Source organism: Rousettus aegyptiacus, unplaced genomic scaffold, assembly GCF_014176215.1.
Source record: "Rousettus aegyptiacus isolate mRouAeg1 unplaced genomic scaffold, mRouAeg1.p scaffold_m13_p_18, whole genome shotgun sequence".
NCBI lineage: Eukaryota > Metazoa > Chordata > Mammalia > Chiroptera > Pteropodidae > Rousettus > Rousettus aegyptiacus.
Window position 1 is genome coordinate 11,040,314 of NW_023416293.1, and position 19,435 is coordinate 11,059,748.

At 43.5% G+C, this 19,435-nt stretch overlaps 1 long non-coding RNA gene across 4 annotated transcripts in view; it reads right to left on the reverse strand.

The window, feature by feature from the left end:
- LOC107520858 overlaps positions 1-19,435 on the reverse strand; it is a 350,307-nt gene that overhangs the window by 136,835 nt on the left and 194,037 nt on the right. For all 4 annotated transcript variants that reach the window (XR_004955424.1, XR_004955422.1, XR_004955423.1 and 1 more), the window contains exon 5: positions 1,793-1,954. This is a non-coding gene — a long non-coding RNA (uncharacterized LOC107520858). The remainder of the gene's footprint in view (positions 1-1,792; positions 1,955-19,435) is intronic.

Sequence of the window (19,435 nt, forward strand, 5' to 3'; positions counted from 1 at the left end):
AAAAAACCATCAAGCTGGTGGTTTATGACCTCTAGGTTAACGACAAGATGATGCATCAGTATCATTCAGGATAATAGAACCAGTAGGCGATATATTAATAAGTGTCTCTATATTAATATGATGCCAATATTAATTATATAGCTATATAGTAATAATAGTAATTACATATAATATATCCATATTAAATGTCGATATCTGTATTTACATGTTCCTATCTATGCGGAGAGAGAGAGTGCGAAAAATTGGCTTTTGCAGTTATGGGACTATCTGTGGCTGTCGGCAAGGGCAGGGTGGAACCTCTAAGGCAGGAAGTGATGCTCCAGACCACACGTGGGATTTCGCCTTCCAGAGGGCAACCTCGGCTCTGCTCTTAAGGCCTTTCCATGCCTTGGACTTGGGTCAGATTATCCGGGAATCTCCTCCACGTAAAGTCTACTGATTGCAGTTGTTAATTACGGCTCCAAGATACCTTCACAGCAATATCTGGATGAGCGTCTGATTGATAGCTGGCTGCTACGGCACAGCCAGGTTGACACAAAAGACTGACCGTCCCAGATCACGAACCGATTTCTACCCAATGACACACTGACTCGCTGCGCACACTACGCCAACTCCCTCCTCTACCCTCTGCTGTTTAGCCGGTTCTTTTGAACAAACTAGACAGCCTCGGATCTGGATTTCCTGTCTGAGAGATTGTAGGCAGGTTCCAAATGACAAAATATTAATTAGGAGAACCAGACGTGGTCTCGCTTGGCAACTCGATAGGACCATGACCCTGTCTTCTGCTTCCGGATGTTCCAATGTCAAGGGGAATAAATTTCAGCCCAGGCAGCAGCCACCTGGATTTTATGTCCCACACTGTTGCCGCCCCAGTGGTCAAAACTTTAACACAAAGATGAAGGTACTACCTGGTCTGATGTCCCTAATTCAATATTCAAATGCCTGGTCGAAAAACAAAATAGTGCCTTTGTGCGGGTCGCGGTAAATCCTAGGGATGAGGAACAACCGTCCAGTTCATCCTATTGACCCTGGTGAACTCTGCTCAATAAATATTTGCAGAGTGACTGGATGCCAAAGCGGGCCCTGAGTTTATGCGACTCGGCGACGCTCGGCGAAGATCGTGCTATTACAAACTTTATCTTGGAGAACTCAGGATAGGTGGTGAGGCAGCTCTGAACCTAAGAAGCGGCTATCGGCCAAATTATGTGCTCTTGGAGAGGGACGTTTCCTGTGTATTACATAAAAAAAGAAAAGGCCCAGCGTGACTAATACGGTAAGAATGTTCTCATCTTCTCCAGAAGAAAGGAGTCAGGTAGAGCCCTGCGACAATCCGTGGTCACAAACCTCGGCGGACGCCCAGGGCATTCACTAACCACACGCATGTGGCACGCGGCATGGAACATCCCAGAGGTCTGAAGCCACAGGCATCTCCCTGCTGGATTCGAGGGAGCAGTTTCCCCAGCCCGGTCAGAGACAGGACGTGGTGCATTTGCAAACGGTCCTGATTTATAGGCAACGGGAGCGAGGTTTGCTGCACAGGCAACTTAACCGCCTGCAGTTTTCCTTGTCACCTCCTTCCAGAAGCCCTGGCCGCTGAGGTTTCTAGGAAGATACCAAGACTTGCTACCACGATGACCCCGTGCCGGGTCTCTGTTCCCATCCTCCGGCCACGCATCTGTGCTGTGATCTTTCAGGAAGAGCTCTGAAACCCCTGCCTTTGGTTCCCAGCCAAGCTAGGGTGTGATCTTTTTTTTTTTCCTGTTTAATTAAAAAGGAAAAATAAAAGGCTCACCGATTTGCTTTCTCCGGCTATCGGAAAGGTCAAAAGGTCAAGAACATTTCCCTCCGCAAATAAGCCGTGGGGTGGACTTGGCAATTGAGTTTTCGTCCATAGTTGCTGTTTTCTGAGCTGTTCATTATGCTGGTGAAAGAGGAGAAATGGGGAGTTTCCTTCCTAAAAGGGAAAAAAAAAAAAAAAAAAAGAGTGACTTTCTAATGGGATATTTCTGGGAGGGGGCTCTAGGAGTGTAGGGTCACCGTAAAGACACGAATATAGGCTGGGGACACCCTCAGATGGGAGGAAAATGCCCCCTCGGCACAGGGAGAGTTCGAGTTTCCCTTGAGAGGAAGTCATAAAAGGAATCCACGTCCCCTTCAAGGCCTTCTGAGGATAGGCCATGACGATGCTGTGTAAACAGCAACCTGTCCTCAGTTAAAGGCTCTTTCATTCAATTATATTTTTTAATTTCTAACAATGCGAAGCTGAACGCCATGCTTGCTGTGCACGGCTGCCCACGAGCCCCCACCAGGGAACGGGGCTCCTGCCCGCGGAACTTTGCAGGACCCCCTTGCGTGCCGACTCGTGGGTGGAGATGCGTTTACAGAGGAAAAGACATTTGAACTGTGCCTCAGAAATAAAATGATTTGAATGACAAGGAAGGACGGATGCTAGGTGTCCGCCGCCGGCTCGATCGTATCCTCTAATACTATTTTTCAGTTACTGAAGATAATTGGCTTTAAGCCCCACCCTTCCTACTATGGAGATTCTAGCACCTTCTCTGTACACCTCAGAAGTCTTTGGGGGTTTATCTTTTTCCTGGTTATTTTCCTGCAGTTTCTTGGCTCCACTGAATTCTCCATCTCTTCTCTATGTCTAATCTTCTAAGCTATTTTTTTTTGCCCCTCTCTTCCCTACCTTGTTCCTAAATGTAGTTTCTCAAAACACCACAGATGTAAGGCTATTTGGTGCCTAGATCTGAAGGTAACCAAGGAGAGTCACAGCATAGCACACAGTGGCAACATCTCAAATTTTACCCCTCATCCAATTTCCCAGACCCTCTGAGATGTAGGCAATATCCTACCAGCCATGTCTCTTTTCATTAACCTGGGGCACAGCTAGAGTAAGATGACAAAAAGATCCCCTGATATTATGAGTTGAAGAACTAAAAATCTCTTTTTTCACATATCAGTCTAAGGTAAGATTTTTAGGCTAGTCTTACGCTCTGCTCCACATAATCATCCAGGGACCTGGTTGTTAGCGGGCTGTTGGCCTCATTGATCTCCTGGCCTTGTATTGTTCACGTGGCCAAAGAGGAAAGGGGAGAGAGAGGAAGAGAATATGGGCTCTCACTGTTAGAATCTGGGAACATAAAAGTATCTAGAAAAATGTCTATAAGTTTGTCTCTCTCACCAGAAGTAAATCCCACCAGAGCAGGTGTCTAGTCTGCCTAGACTGTTGCGTCTCCAGTGTCTGGGAAAATGTCTGGTATACAGTAGGAGCTAAATAAATATTACTCGATTGGCTAGAGCAGTACAACCACTGCCCTCAAGAAGCTTGAAGTCCAGTAGAGGAGGGAGTCAGGTAAATACAATACAGTGCAGTAAGTTCAGTGACAGGGGACACCGTAAAGCTGCCTGACATCAGAGGGTGAGTCTGCGGGAGGAGGGGATTAGGCTCCGGGAGATGGTGCAGCGTGGGGCCGGCCCTCAGGCCGCAGTCTTCCTCTCTTCCTCTTCTCCTTGAGGGTTCTTGGCTTCGCATCTCCTCTTCGATGGGAAGGGACAGTGGGGGGATGGAGCCAGCACGCGGGGCCTGCTCTTTCCTGGGTGTGGTCCCTTCTGTAGCTGTGCCAGTGGGATGACTCTGCAGGATCTCAGCGAGAGGCCTGCGGGGCCGGAGCACTGAGGTCTTGGCAGAACCTCTCCCAGGGCTAAGGTCAGGACTGGGGAAAGATGTGGTAATCGCCGAGAAAGCACATGGGCTCAAAGGCAGGGCTGGCGCCGAGCGGGACTCTTCTGGAGAAGTGTGACTACAGGGAGGCGATTGGGAGCTCTGCCTGTGTGTGGTCAATGTGATGGGGTTAAAATATGACTCAGCCTAAACATGTAAACAGCAAATTCCCCGGTGGACGATGATGTAATAATCCGTTAGGGTTAGGCTGAATGATCACTGGTCCTGTGTTCTCACGTTGGAATCTGGCCCAGATATCAAGTCCTTTTATAAATCTCATAGTCCGATCCACTGAAGAGAAGGCTTTCTAAAGTTTCTCGAGTTTCGATGAGGCATTTCTTAGCATCACTCGGAGAAAACAGGACCATCACTGACTAGCTCCGAGGGGCCTCAGGAGCTCGTCTAGAGCAGAGAGCCCAGGCCTGGGCTGAGCCAGCTCGACCCCGCATCCCAGCACACCAAGAATTACACAAGTGTCATAACTCATGTAATTTTGCTTACACCCACTTATGTTCATGTGAGCAATTTGATATTTTCTCAGTTTACGGTGAGGTCTTTAGATCATTAGATGATTCCTTAAGGCTTTACCCAGCTGGAAGGTTCATAATTCTATCGTGCGTGTATGTGTGTGTGTGTGTGCGTGTTTCCAAAAGAACTTACAATGAATGTGAAAATGGGTTCTTCGCTCAGTGTCTCGCAAGGCTAAGATCAAGGTGCCATCTCAGCCTGAGGCCTGACTCGGGAAAGGTCCGCTTTCAGGCTCCTCGAAGTTGTTGGCAGAATCAACGCCCCCGATCTTGCTCGCTGTTGTCTGGGGCCACATGCAGCTCCTAGCAGTGGCTCTCGGGTCCCTGACACACGGCCCCCTCCAAGGGCCCTTCCAACTTCTCTGACTTCAGAAAAGTCCCAGTCCCTTTTAAAGGCTCACCTGATGCGATCAGGCCCACCCAGGTAATTTCCTTTGGATTAATGCAGTCGACAGGGACCTTGATTACATCTGCATATAATACAATACAATCGCGGGAGTAAAATCTCGTCATACCCACAAATTTTACGCACACTCGATGGGAGTGAATTATACAAGGATAAAGATCACTGGGGTCACCTTCAAATTCTGCCACAGCTTCCTTTCCTTCTCTGCTGGGGAAACTACTACTCATCACCCAGGAGCTACCTTAGATGTACCTCCTGTGTTAAGTGCGCTCGCTGTGCACATCTATTAATCCCAACACTATTATATCTATCGCATTATATTATAACTAGCCTTGTATGTATCCATTTCAATTAAAATGTAAGATCTTGGGATATCGTGAATTCTGTTTCGCTTTGCACGCTGCAGATCCTATGTTTGCTGATACTGTGTTCTATGTGTTTAAACCCCTTTCTAAATGTCATTTGCCCTAATTGAAAGGGAGCTGTATCAGGTTGTTTAGTAGAGAGTATTTTCCCAGGTAAGAGTGGAGGCTTAATGCCAAGCGAAGCATGAGTCCCTTGCACATTCATTACCTTAGGCCCCTCACGCCGTGTATAGACACAGAGATTCAAGTGTAAGGTTAGAATTGCTGTTTGTGTTCATTCTACGTTCACGTTGGCTCATAAAGAATTAGATCATATGAGAAAACATTTCAGCAAAATGAAAGGAAAGATGCTGAACAAGTATAATTTTTTCTTAATTAAAAATTGAACGGTTATTTCTCATCCGTTATCCAAATGAATAAGGCTGGTGGTATTCACAAATGGAGTCAAATAATGAATCGAGATCACCACTGGCATCTGTATAAGAACTTCAGAATGGCCATTAGTTATACAATGATTTTTCCACTGGGAAATTTTCTTTCGTAAAGAAAGTAGAAGGAATTCACATCTCATGTGCTTGATTCTTCCCCTCGAGAGCCAGTTCGGGGCTTGCCCAGTCTTTCCAGGACTAGTGAACCCCATTTTTCTGTACCATTCCCACTAGGCACGCAGGCTGGAGATAAAAGACCATGCGAGATTATCAGATGGTCCACACTCATCCACACGCATGCAAGATTTGGAGGAAGAGGTTGCATTTGCTTATTTAGCAACGCAAAATATCCCTTGCTCTGTCAATTTTCTGGAAAGAAAACTGGAATTTGACTCATTTTATACTATAGGCTGAATTTCAGGATTCCTGATTTTCAAAAGAATGAGCATGGGAAGTTATCCAGAACCCACAGGTCTTTCCTACAATTCTTTGAAAAAAAAAAAAAATGAAGCTGGAACTTACCTCCCCATATTTTATGCAGGACAGCACAACTCAGCAACTACCCGGGGTTCAGAAAGAAAAAATAATAACTCTTTACATTTAAACATGTTTGCAGAAAACTGGTTTTAACCTGTGCCAATGGAATGCTGGAAATAAAGGCACGAGTCAGGGTAATATTTAACCAAATATTTTGACCTGGCATGGAGCTTCCATTAATGGAATTAAGAAAGACCTGCCAGTGCTCTGGGGAAGATGATTCCCACAGTTCTCCTCCAAAAGGTTTTCAAATATGCAGGAGGAAAAAAAAAAAAAAAAAGACGAATCAAGGAGAATACCTCGTGGACAATTTTTCTAAGCTGGAATAAATTAACTTAGCTTCCGTTCCCCGATCGATACCTTCTTCAAGAATGTATGGATACGTCCATTGCCCTAATCAGCGGAGACAGTTTAAAAATTGATCTGGAAAGTTGGCACTTGACCTTGTGACTCTGCTTTTTGTCGACACATTCGATCACATCCCATCTGGTCCTGAAAGTGTAAAATTGCTGGCCTGCTCCAGAGCGTCTCGCTCTGACAGCTGCATGCGTTTTGTTCACAGAGTAACTCGCCTCCCACAGGCTCGAGCAACCCGGACGGCAGAGCTTCCTTTGCTCCGTGCCCTGACCGCAAAGAGAATTCTAATAAGTTTCCACAGAAAGGCCTTCTGGCCCAAGATGCTCAAAAGGACACACGTGGAAGGGTGCTGTCAAGGGCATACACTTGAGTGAGAGTGCGTGGGTGTGTGTGTGTGTGTGTGTGTAGGGTGGGAGGGGCTTGATTTAAATGCTCACTCTACCTTTGATCCTCGGTTACTCAAAAAGGAGTAAGGCATTCGCGTTCTGCCTTCTGGGGGGTGGGGAGGAACTGTAGAGACCGAAATAAAGTGCCACTGTTGTAAAAACGCGTTTTAAAAAATAACTATATAACTCACAATGTTTAACTCGACAGCGTCATACTGATCTGAGCCTCGAGTCCAGAGCAATGTGGTATTTTATAATAAAATATAGATCTTCACTAATTCCACAGGGTTTGCTAAGCATCGACGATATGTCAAACTTATTGCTGAAAATATACAATATGAATAAATAAATAATTTAACTAACTAGAAAATCAACCCTTTGATTTTAAACTCTAATTTTATAATGCACTCAATATGCCAAAAGTAATACACAAAATATTAATATACTTTTAATATATTGTTAAAATATACTAATGCAATATAAGTAATATACTAAAGCAATATAGTAAATACTATAATTACTTCTAATATAATATGCTAAATTATATTACTTGTAAGTAATATACTTCATATATTTTAAATATACTAAAAAATTTATACATATATTGAACACGCGTTGGGCCATCTCATTTAAACCACATAACAATCGCGTGAGATAAAATGTCACTGCATAAGTAACTGAAACTCAGAGGTCTTTAACCACACGTCCAAGGTCACACAGCTGGTGGAACAGGTGAATCGGCCAGGACTCTAAACCCAGGGCTGTCTGATTCCACGGCTGGTTTACAGCACCCACCACGCTGACCTCCTCAGGATGCCCATTACTTCAAGGAGTTAACAATTCCAAAGCTCCTCGCAGGCTTTCAAAGAGGCTGACCTCCCGGCGCCACTAGAATAATCTGGCATATTTGGATCTAACAAAGGTTATCTTCAAAGAATTTTAAGGCTTCCTGTAACGTAGGCTAGAAGTTCCATTCGAATTCCTATGACGGCCTCTTTGTCCTCCGAGCGCACTGAGTCTCCAGCTTCCTGGGGAGCTGCTGTCCACCCCCCTCCTGGCCACCCCGCGCTCTGCAGTCCGGTCACTTCCCCACACAGCCTGAGTTTTTACAGGGCTTCATGGTGCTATTTCCAGAGAAGTCTTTCAGCCACTTTGGGACTTCAGTAGCTAGAATTGGGAACTCTTTTTAATTTGCTCTCGTAGCATTCATTAGCGTATCTTTATTGTTGCATAGATTCCATTTATTTTAATTATAGATTCATATCAGATTACAAATTCACTCTGCCTTGCCTATTTTGTCATTCTAGTGTCTAGTATAGCACTAGAATGTGACTTCATATGGGCTCATGAAAGGGATGACGTGTAATCTCTTTGTTTCCCTCACTCTTCATCTTTTATGTTTGTGTAAAGTGATGTTGGAAGCCAAATGACTTCTTACTGTAGTTTAAATAATATTTTCACAGTAATGCTTAGGGTCCTTTCTCAATACCTCTTGTGATCACACATGGAATTGGCCAGTCATGTCCCCTAACATATGAAAGCATGTCAATATGAATGGCCATGATGCTGGCCCCCACCCCACACCAGGGCAAAAAACAAAGCATATCATTCGTCCATTCAACTCACGGTTATCATTTAATTTCTAAGGAACGTTGATCAAAGATTAACCATTGAAAGATTATTTTTTCTTAAATGAAGATTTAGTACTCTTGATTCTCATGACTATGATTAGTAGGTCTGATTTCTGATATTTCTAAAATACCTCTCATCGAAAAGTGCTCTAGAGACTTCCACGTGGAGACAAGATATCAAAATAACATAGGCTTTCTCCTCCTTTCCCAAATCCAATTCTAAATACACCAGAAGTGTGAGAAGGAGATAAGGTGGAGCCATCTGAGAAAATGACATTACAACTTTGAGCAACTCCTGCAAAGGGGTGGATGGATTTGGATGTAGGAGAGAACAGTGGCTTGGAGGAGATGAGGGTTATGTGCATACTTCACGCCGGGCTCACTGCTCTGGTTGGGAGACTCTTATATACATAGGACCTTTCCTCTGCCTTCGATGGGAGAAATTGAAAAAAAAAAAAATACAAGATTGCCAAAAGTGTTTCTTTAAATGCTACCACAGAGGCAAACCAGGTGCTTTGGATGCATATAAATAGGTTTCCTAATTGAGTTTTGGTATATCATAGAACATGGTCCCACAAGATGATATGTTGACTATGTCTCAAAGAATAAAGGAATGACGGCGAGAGAGACAAAGAGAGAGAGAGAGAACGAGAAGGGCTGTATCGGGCACGAGATGAGTCAGAGGACAGTGATGAATGAAGCTACAGAGGAGGCAGAGGTACGCCAATGTCAAGCTGGGACGTTAGGACTGTAATGAGAAGTCACTGAAAGATTTCAAGGAAAGACCTGACAGACGTGTTATAAGCATATTCCTCTGATGGCAATTACAGAGCGGATAAGAAGAGGGCACGCTTAGAAGGAGACCGGTTAGGAGATGGTTGCAAAATTAAAGTGAGAAATGATGAGTACCGGAGCCAAAAAGGTGGGGACCCCGAAGAGAAGATGTCAAGTTAGAGAGACGAAGGAGGTTGCGTTGATCTGGCAGGCTGGCGAGTGGGAAGGGGAGAGTGTGGGGAATGAATAACAGGAGAGGGCCATTTCACATTTATTTATTTGCTTGTGTGTTTGTTTATTAAGGAGGAAGAAGTGCAGGTTTGTACTGGGGGAAGATAATAAGTTTATTTTCAGTCGCCTCGAAGTGTCTCTTGGATATTCAGCAGACAGGTACTTATACTGGAGTAGAGCTAATATTTCTGGCAACCATATATGGAAACATGACCAGGTTTTATGCTACTCAGTTCATCAAGAAATTATTGCCTAAGGTAGGTACATGGTACGCATCCCAACAAAGAACGGGAAGTACAACTCTATTTTTTATAGTAAACAAGAGTTAATATTGATAGTAGGGTCCAGTGGTGCCCACGGGACTTTCCCATGGCATCTATACTGGCAACTTCTAGTTTTTGGCACAGTACCTTAAAAAAGAGCCTGTTCATGTGGCTATTTATTTATCATGGATATTGTACTCACGTCTCAGTTTGCCACAAGAAAAAGGTGACATGGTCTTGTTTTGATTCACAAAATAAGTTAAATTTAATGTTGGCATTTACTTAGCCCCAATGCAAAGCATCAGCAGGTTCTGTGAAGTAGGAACTTCTCTAGCATCTCAAGCTCTGTTTCCTTTCTCAGAGGGATTATGTGTAGCCTCTTTTCCTATCCGTTCTTCCAGTACCAGCTCTGTGTATAACCAGTGAAGAAGAAGGCAAGTTATATCTTGACGATTCAGACAAGGAAGCTTGGACAACTGAGGGGCAGCCTCATTCATCACACGAGCTGATCAATCCCCTCATCCTTAGGCTTAACCCACCCTGCCCAATATGACTCAAAGCTATCTGATCACATTTGCCTTTAAAAACAGCCAGGGGCTCTTTAGTTTGAACTAATCCTCGGGCCAGAAATTCGGGCCGTTAACAGAGATCTTGGCAATAGGAGCTGCAGCTGTCAACGAGCAGAAACAGTGAGTTAACACGAACACGTTCCATGAGGTGAAGTTATGGGAAGTCCATTTCCCAAATCCTACATCAAGACATCTGACAGTCCCAATGAGGCTGCAGACAGAATCTGGCTCCCTCCAGGACAAAGAGTAAAACATCTTCGTCTTAGACTCCTTTGATTAGAAATTCAGAAAGGAGAGTGACAGAAGTTTACTTTTGTATTACCTAAGAAAAGATACTTGGCTAATAAGAGTCACGAAGTGAAAAGGACCATTGGACTAGAGAGCAGAAGACTGGGGTTCCGGTGCATGCTCCCCCATCTGCTAGTGCGACAGGACTCTGTGAGGAGATGGTGTATTTTCCTGACTTTATTGTCTTCTTTGCCTTCACTGTCTAAGCAGAAACCCTTATTATTTCCTTGCCTCCAGGACTTTACCAGGACAGGAAGCAGGAGCTATACGAAATCGGTGCATCCTCCCATCTTTTGCAAAAGCTCATGATCAAAGAGAGGGGTTAGCCACAAATTCTGGAATGCTTACGTTTTGCCTGTCCATCTCACTAATCGCTTGGCCTGCCTTATCACCTGGCGCTTCCCAGTAAAGCGATGCTGAGCACAGAGAGGAAGCACATCCACGTTGCTGATTGTGAGAAGGATCTACGAACGCAGTGACGAAACTCACTGGCAGAAATCGAACTTCTTTATCCAGAAGAAGCAAAACAAAACAAGAACTGTGGAGCATTGACGCTGACCATTAAGTTGAAGACACCTCGGCATGACAGAATGTCAGACGCTACCGCCATCGCTCCCAGAGCTAGGTCATGGGAGCCATGAAACTGGTGACTAGTCACGGGAGCGCTGATCATTGATGTCACATGAATGGCCCCTTGAAAGACATGAAGCTGGTGTCTGTCCACTAGACCCCTGCTGCAGAAAGCACTCACATCTCCATGACCTTGTCTGCTAGCCGAAATCAACCCGAGCAGCAGGAAGACGCTATTGACTTCATCTCCCCATGTCAGCTTTTACGTCACTACAGCTCCTTGGTGGAACCAAGTCTGAAGCTAACATCCAAGGTGCAAGTGGTCGACGTTACCTCTAGTTTTGTAGCTTCTAACGTAACAGGAAGACTGACTAAAAAGGGCTGGAAATGGATGCTGAGAGCCATCATAACAGCCAACTGCTACCTGGATGTCTACCTCAGATGGCGTTATACATCTAAACTCGTCACCTTTCCTTTGCAGCATGCTTCTCCTCCTGTTCTATCTCAGTGGTCATGATTACATTCAGTTTTCAAGTCAAAAACCTGGGAGTTCTTTTTCACTTCTCCTCTCTCTTTCTGTATCACCTAGTACGACACGGAACCCTCCCGAGTCCTTCTCACAGATGTCCCTTCTGTGAACGCTCACGGCCACGCTTTGGTTTCATGTCCTCATTATTTTTCTTTTGGAGTGTTCCAGTGCAGTCATTCCCTTTTATCCAAGGGGGACATGGTCCAAGACCCCCAGTAGATGCCTAAAATCATGGATAGTACTGAACCCTATGTGCGCCATTTCTTCCTACACATATATGTACTCATGGTGATGTTTAATTTATAAATTAGGCACAGGAAAACATTAACAACGATAAGCAATAATAAAATAGGACAACTACAACAATCTGCTGTGATAAAAGTTATGTGATCTCTCTCTCTCTCTCTCTCTCTCTCCCCCCCCCTCTCTGTCTCTCTCTCTAAATATGCACAATTTAGTATTTTTGGACCTCAGCTGACTGCAGGTGACTGAATTCTCAGAGCGGAAACCGCAGATAAAGGGGGATTAATGAAATCACTCTTATTATAATGTGCTTCCCACTCTCATGAATCATCCACCCTGAAGTCTGAGAACTCTTTCTGGATGCAAATGTGACCATTTACGTCTCTGCTGTTCAAAACCTGCCTCATCCAAATTTCAAAGACGGCAACGTTTCTCTTCCTCAGCTGGTACCTGCTCCCTTTTCCAAATTTACCCCTGATGCTCGCCATCCCTCTTTCTTCGTACTCAGTCCCGGATTCACTGGCATTCCCCAAAAATGTCTCTCACCAATTTATCCAGCTACCTATCTATAAATACCTATTAAACATCTAATATCTGTTAAAAGCATAACGTGGTCAGAGATGCGAAGAATAATGGTGAGCCATAATTTCCCATAAGGCGTTATGGTTATAGTTTAAACGGAGAGCTATAACACAGGCAAATAATTTCCCTTTGCAGGGGAGATGGGTGGCGGAGTCAGAGAAATGTTCCTCACGTTGTGACACCTGAGCTGAATCTTCTTCGAGCACTAACTAGAAGGAGAGGAAAGATCGTCACTCGAGCGGTTCTGCGTTTAAGAAAAGTAGCTCTGCCGAGAGTAGAGAACAGAATGGAGTGAGCACGAGAGTCGGGAGAAGCTGTGGAAAAGGAGGGAGAAGCATTGGAAACAGGCAAATTGCTCCCATGGCAACGTGAGTAAGGAAAGATGATGCTCACACACCTCTGTTACATCAGCCTGTGATGTGCCTTTGCCCATTGTCCGCTTGGAAAAATCCTATTTGTCTAAGAAAATCTACTTGCAATGAGCAGAATTCTAGGATATTTTCAAAGAATCACACCCTCTCTAATCCTTACCCTCGGGTGCTGGTGGGGCCTGTGAATATGATGGAACGCTATTTCTCTGATTAGATTAAGGTCTATTGCTAGGACGAAGGGGTTCTTTGTTACCAAAGTCCCTGATCAGGTAAATGTTCAAAGTTAACGGAAGGGAAGATTTTTCTGAGTGGGCCTCATCTAATTAAGTGATGTTTACCCTTTTCAGAAAGGATCTAAATGTCAGGGATGGAAAAAAGAGTGACAAATGTTGGCCTGGAAGATGCAAAGTGCCACGTGGCAAGGACCAGCAAGCATCTCTGGTCGCCGATGCTCTCGGTCTTCTAACCATGGGGAACTGACTTCTGCCAGCAGAGCCACAGATGAGGCTTCAGCCCCTGCCAACTCCCTGACGTCAGCTTCGTGAATTTCTGAGCAGAGGATCCAGGTGGGCCATGCCCAGACTCATGACCTACAAAACTATGAGTTAATAAATGGGTATCATTTGGGAGACAGTTTTGTTATGCGGCGTGAGAACATTAATACACCAGCTTAAAATGCATCTCCCCGAAGAGAGTTCCATTCGTTTACTTTTTTCCTTGAATGGCATTCCTCCGTCTTCCTTCTCTACCACCACTATCGACTGTGCATGTTTATACTGCTGCATGTACGTGGCATTCTAAGGGGTTTGCTCACATTTCTTTATTTCCGCCAGGCTCTCAGTTCTTAGAGGACGAAGAAGATTCTCCCTACCCTGGCGCCACAGCACAGTGAGTAAAACAGCTGGCGAGCGATTAAATTAGGGAACCGAAGTGACAATAAAGTCAGTAAATATTCCTTAAAAAAAAATTTAGACAATTTAACCAACTCAAATGATGGCTTCGTCTTTGACATCTTGGGCAGGTACGATCTGAATGAGGAACACAAAACACCAACTAGGACAGAGTTTCTAGAAGCTTGTAGATTTTTTTTTTTGAATAGAACTTTCTGGAATGACCTACCAATTGATTTAGTCACCTCTAAAAAGCCCTCTATTGCCACAAGGCATAATTTCCCACGAATATAAATAAGGTAACAGAAAATAGCTTCTTAGGCTGGGAATGCAAGCTTCCTCCCATTTGGTAGCAGTTTATAGAGACATTTCCTCTTTCGAATGGGATGATAGGTGGTGATAGCAATAGCGTCTGAGCAGAGTCCGGAAGAATGTGAGTAGTTGGATGTAATCCGAACAACAGACACTTGTTTGCATCCAACATTTGGACTAGGAAATGAGAGGTGTAGGCACCGCCTGCCAAAAGCCATCATCCGGCGTCTGGCGCGTTTCCACGCTCCTTCAGATATCATTCATAACTATTTTAGCCCTGCGAAGGCAGGTCAGGATGGATACAGTCAGTTTGCTGGTTCTCAAGTCAAATGAGGGTGAAAAGTTGAAAGCGTCACCTCGTTAAACTCGCATTAATTCTTATGGTGGAAATAGCAAAAATAACAATAGTTCCCGGTACTGAAGGAAAAGAACTGGCCCTAAATGAGTTAACGCAAAAAAAAAAAAAATAATAATAATAATAACTATTTAGATTTTATAATTCCCCTCACTGTACTGCCTGGCCTATTGGATCACGAATAATGGAGGGGGAAAAGGGGTTCTGTGTTTTATTCGTTGGCTAGATGTTAAAGTAGAAGAACTTAAGTAGAAGGTCCATTTGCACATTAATGTGTGGTTTGATTTATGTCTGAACGTCTCTAGAAGCTTTAGGAGAGCAGCAATATGGTTTATATGCCTCACTCTGTATCCCCAGTGTCAAGGTCAGTGCCTGGCAAATAATAGTCACTCAGTTAATATTTGAAGACTGCCTGACTTGCTGGGGAAACAGATCCGAAATCAGAAAATAATAACAAACTCTTAACTAAATGAAATCGCCGAAATCTACAACTGGCAAACCTCGTCTTCCTCCCTTTTTCAGGAGATTAATTGCAGTACTTAACATTTGTAACGCATTTGTGACACATCGAAATGGCCAGAGGGGAATCCGTACTGAAAAATCTAATCCATTATTATGAATAAGTTGCCTTGTGGTCCCAACATCCCCCCGGGATTCGGAGATGGGAGAGAAAGAGAAACTCACTTTCAATGTTTTCCTCAATGTCTTAATTTGGGAAAACGCAGAGGTTTTTTCAGTGGTTCATTCTGAGGTCTGGGCAAAGGTTCAAAGCCCATCCCTGAGTTATCTAAACTGATTCCTCCTCCCCCGTCCAAAGCCAACAAACGCGGAGGTTCGCGGCAGTCCTCCGTCCTGACTGTACTTAGTGCAGAGAGCCTTTTAATCTTTTCCTTGTTGGTCCTCTTATCTCCTGGTGCTTCTCTGTCTCGTCCCCTTTACCAGAGGCTCCCGGCATAATCAGCACCTCCTGCAGCTGATGACAGACACAAGAAGCAGATGAACCAAGAGGTTAACGGAAGGGGAACAGTTAAGTCCAGCCTGATGCAGAGAAAGGAAAGGCGACTAGTTCAGCTGGGTTCTATGCGAGCAGAGGTAACTGGAAAAAGCCTTCGAAGATCTCAGAAACAGGGTCAGAAAAAATCATTCTCCAGGTCAGCTGGTCATTGTCTCATCCGAAAGACGAATTATTGTTTCAGCAAATTAAAAAAAAATTATATTAAAATTTTCCAAAGAGCTTTTAGGTCTTTTCTCTTGTTGGTGGATTCTAATAGTTTGTCATCTTCTTCAGTTAGAAAAATTTTCCAAGTCATGATGAGTATCTGGTAGTGTAACATCTCTTACCCAGCATCCATTCCTTTTTTATTCCGACAGGAGTACTCATATTTGATTTTAGAGAATGATTTCTCTGTCACTGAATGCTGTCTTGATGATACTGTCAATATGTCAATATGTCAAGGCCGAGCTTGTGACCTATGGAGAGTCAGCTGGGCTTTTTGTCTTGGTGGCTGGAGAATGGAGTGAAACAAGAATAATAATAATAATAAAAAAAATGATCTGAGCAATCTCAACCCAGTGGTGGTACCCAACGACCACCAGCAGTAGTTTTTGTCATGTAGAAGGAATCTCAGTGTTCCCCTGGATTCCATCCTTTTCGAGTTTGTTTGTGTGGTTTTCTTTCCAGGTGTGTGCCCTACTCCAAATCTTTCCCTAAAATTCTCTTTCGTTGAGTTAGACGAAGCTCATCCCTGCTGCTTGTCGCCAAAGACCACTAACAGATAGGACATGTATCTAGCTCACTCTCGTTATGTGATATTCTTGCAAAGAAATATGTAATGATTGATAACATGGGTGTATGATGAGTTCTCGGATGACAGGATGGAGCAGATGGAAGGTCACGGTGGTTCAAACTCTGTTTTACTCGCACAGTCTTGTGCGTTACAAAAATTTCAGAACAGAGTGATGATTGCCGTTGAAACTCCTACACTTTACATATGTTTTACTTGTGGTTCTAGTTGATAAAGCAGGTTCCATACAGATTAATATTAAGTATGATTCCAGTACTAAGTCTGGCCTCTTTCCAGGAGGAACAACAGGCTTACTTCTGAGAGCAGAAGAAGTTCAAAGTTTTTCATTGAGATACAAGCTCTAATTGTAATGAACATGAACTTTTATGTCATTCCCCCAGAACCGTGTGCCTGAGATAACTGTGGAAATTTCTGGATCCTTGGAAAGTAGAATGAAAAAAACTAAGGGTAAACAATAAGGATGGCAGATACCGTGAGAGAGATCTTTGTGGCCCACAATGTCCTAGGAAGTCTTTAAGATGAAGATAAGACTTGATTTTGACTTTAAATGATGAATAATTTTTGAAAAGAAAGAGGTGCGAAGGCCATCCCGGTATGATGAACAAAGTCAGTGAAAGCATTTAGGCAGAAAAATACATCTGGAGTATGGTACATAGGAGCATCAGGCAGAAAGGGCCAAGGCATAGGAGTTTTTGGAAGAAAGACTGAGAAAAGTGTGTTCTGAGTGGACGGTAGAAGGCCTTGAGTTCGGGCTAAGGAGTCTGGATTTTATCAACCAGGCTTTTGTAAGCTTTTCGAGCACAGAGGTGAGGGGGTGAAACGATGCTCACAAAGCTCCACCTGGTGTGAGACACAGGAGAGGAGAGCTCAGGGAAACCACAGGCGGACGGCGCTGAGGACTCCCGACACAGGGCAACGGAGGCAGAATATGATAACCCAGGATCCAGTTTTTGATGGTCATTTGTTTTGCTACCAAATTCCTGACACTCTTTGGTTTTCTAATGGTTCTCCCATTTCTTCTTGAAGCAAAAGATGGGAACGTTCCAGTTAATTAAGGATTCTAATGGGTTAGGATCCAAATAATCCAAGGTTTGCTTTCCTTTTATTGTTTGGCCTGTTTGGGGTGACAGGGAGACCCCAGAGGCTCTAGCTAGCCCGGTGGACAAAGTCCTGCCGTTCACACTGAGGAACAGAGATCCACCTTCTGCCAGCCCTCATCACTCTTTTCTTCCAACATTTGGAAGGAGATTCAGTAAAATTACTACATCTCTTTGGGTGCTATCCTAGCTTTTCCTGACCAGGTATCTGAAATTTAAGCCAAACATTCTTACTAGTCCCTGCTCACCCAAAGAAAAGGAAAGTAAGTTTTGTCTTCATGTGATCTGCTGTCAGTCACGCTGACTACAGCACTAAGCTAGGAAGAATTCTAAGAGTGCGTCTGGGCTGGGAAATAACTATTTCTGCTGAGGAATGATACTGGCCATCGGTGAAGAGATAGGGCCACTCTGATTTAGGGACTCTGTTAGGCTAGCAGGGCTGGGCTTACAGTACAAAGCATGGTTTTCTTCACACTATGTGGATGGCAGGTCCCAGGAAAGCCCGAGTGTCCCCAAGTATCCATTCAAATATTCCTGGGAGAACTTCGAGTTGAACTAATTAATCTAAAGTACAAAAACTTAGACCCTTCTCTGCTACATGCAAGAGGCGGGACATAATTTTCCTGGGTCTAAGGAGGAAATGATTATCTGTATCCTGGAGATTAAAATGGAGTAGGAATTGCTTTGCAAACAATCATTTTTTAATATGATCATCTTTCCTAGACAGAAGAGAGGGGAAACTACTTGACAGGGATTTATTTTAACTTAAACAATTAGTTTAGGTTAATATTTTACAAAATTATAGTGATTCTCATTTAATTATTGAAACAATTAAATAATATACAATTGAGACTGTCCGTGAATATCAAAACATCTATTTAGCCAATGACAACGGCAAGATTTGTTTGGCATCTATGAGATCTTGATTATTATTTGACTTGGATTTCTAAGGCACATAATGATTTTCCTGCTCATTATTTGTTATTTTGATAGATAATCCAGTTCATACTTCAGAATTCTGAGACCAGCAAGTAAAGCCTATAGTTTAAATAAAACTGTATGTGGTCAGATGTACATAATCAGGGATACAAATGTGTTTTACTTTCTATAAAAGCCAACATTATAAATGTTTGTGAAGCAGACTGATTGGAATAGAAGGTTCACATTATGAAAAGTACAAATTGTTACAACAAGAACATTTTCATCTTTGAAGGTTAAGTTACAAATGATTATGTGTTTGATATGGGATCTGGAAAGAGAGAGGCACATGAGAAAAATATAATGCGCATTCAAATCAGTCAGGAATGAGGACAAATTGATCTTCATGAAGATAAAATAAGCCCTTGTAAATTCGGGTTCAAGTTACAAATATTTGATTAATAAAGAACACATGGATATTCTAACGTTCAACCACAGTAGGTGATTCAACCACAAGTCATGGGTATCCTCACTGTATACTTTTTAGAAGCCCACCCCATAAACAACACTGAATTTGGGAATTTTTATCACAATTATGTAGAATAATAAAGTGTTTCACAAAATTAGTTATGATCATTATCATCACCATCATCAGGAAATATTTATTGAACACCTACAATGAGTAAGAAACTCCCTTACATTCAGATACACAAGAGCCTAGACACGTCTTGTTTATATAATGGCATACATGTTTTAAAAATAAATCAGTTTGGAAGTAATAGGAAGGAAAGCAGTACCATCACATCTAGACTAAGATTAGCCCAAAAGAGTAGAAATGCTTCTTTTAAAACGATATATACTATTCGGTCAGGTTAAAGGCAGTCCAAAATGTTTCTTTTCTATGGTACAGTGGTTGGGCCACTTGGCTTTGTTATCTGACACCCTCTTGGCCGGGATCCCGTGCCCCCCACCCTCTCCCCACTCCGCCTCCTGCCCAGCTGGTGTTTGGGCGTGGGGCTGAAGAGAAGCTATTGCACAACGCCACACAGCAAGAGAGGGACAGGCTCTGGCAACAAGGCCCCCAGAGATCCAATCCAGCTGCTGTAAAAGAAATCTCATGGTATGTCCCCACCCTGCCCCTGACGAAATCACAAGCGATCTTGGAAAAGTTACAACACCATCTTGCTGATTTGTGCACATGTGTCACACGCGGGCTGCACAGCCCGCAGCAAAAAAAGTGACAATGGGGGCTGTTAGGACCAGCTCTACCA